Genomic DNA, 1,484 nt, shown 5'->3' with positions numbered 1-1,484 from the left:
ACACTTATTCAGTCATCCATTTAATAAACATTTATTAAGCACCCTCTATGTCCTGGGCCCTGTGTAATGAACAAAACAGTCAAAACCGGTGCGCGTGGGAAACTGACATTGAGGGGAAGGATCGACAGTCAACAGAGGACAACTTGTTCACTATCAGTGAGCGCAGAGGAGACAGCAGGGAGGTGGGGACGTGGTGGATGCCTGGAAGGGCACTTGAATAGAGACCGGGTTGGTGACTTGAGTGGGAAGAGCGTCCCAGCAGAAGGAACACCCAGCCCAAAGAGAGAGGGGCAGGTCGTGCAGGGTCCCGTGTGCGCGGAAGGACTTGGGCTTTTACTCCAAAGGACGTGGGAGCCATGAAGGGCGATGGGCAGAGTTGGGACGTGCCAACAATGGCGCCCTATGATGGCTTCAGGGAGGACAGGCTGCGGGGTCCGAGGGCCAAACCTGACTCACATGCTTACCTGCTGCGCCCTCTGGTGGTTGCAGGGAAGAACAGACCGTGGGCGGTGCCGGGAAACCCGGGCGGAGGGGATTGCGCTGGTGGAGGAAGGATAGTGGGGATCGCGGAGTGGCCGTTGCTATGAACTGTGCTAAGTCCTGGGAAGGCAAAGAACAAGCGGCAAGAAGAAAAAAGGGCGTTACTTTGGTGGGGTTGTGAAGGCAGGCCTCAGCGAGCAGGTGCTATGCATCCGTGGAAAGAACACCCGGGCAGGGGACACAGCCCTTGTAAAGGCTGGGAGGTGGGACAAGCCAGGAGAATCTGGAGAGCAGCGGGGAGGCGTGCGAGGTGCGAGGGGGGAGGAGAGGTTGGCAGGCAGGATTTCATGGACCATGTGAGGACCCTGGGTTCTATCCTGGGGTCTGGGGAAGTCAGGGGAGGATGACTGTATTTATTTCAAATTGACCTCCAGGTGGGAGATGGCGGAGGCTTGGCCAGAGTGGTAGCAGTAGGGGCGGTGGGAAGTGGCCACTAAAAGGGGTGACACACAGAGAGAGGGAGCTGCCTGACTGAGATGAGGAGGGGCAGGTTTGGGGAAAGAGGGCTGGAGCCCAGAGCAGCAAGACCAGAGTTGCAGATTGGGGAGGGGCAGGGCACAAAGATTCCCACTGTATAGTCGGTAGGTCTGAAGGCAGAGCCTGGGCCATAGGAGGGGGGAGGGCCAGGTGGTGAGACATCACGGTTACAAAGTCTGCTCCCAGCCCCCTGGACTCCCCTAAAGTGCACCTGGACTAGAGCGCCACCTGAAGGCTGTGGCATGTGCCGCAGTCACTTCGCTTGTAATACTAATGTTTATTTTCTCCCAATCACACGTAGTGGGTTGTTATATAAATTCAAACTGCAGAAGATTAAAGAAAGCGATGGTCACTGGCTACCTCTACCCTGAGCCCACCCAGGTGACTAGTGGTGGCCAGGCTGGAAGCTTGTTATGAAGGCTCAAAAGGTGACATGCTGTATGGGGCCTGATAGGGGCTGCTGTCCC

This window comes from Rhinolophus sinicus, chromosome 15 (genome assembly GCF_057876585.1).
Source record: "Rhinolophus sinicus isolate RSI-liver-muscle chromosome 15, RSI-T2T, whole genome shotgun sequence".
Classification (NCBI taxonomy): domain Eukaryota; kingdom Metazoa; phylum Chordata; class Mammalia; order Chiroptera; family Rhinolophidae; genus Rhinolophus; species Rhinolophus sinicus.
Note: the sequence above shows the minus strand (reverse complement) of the source record.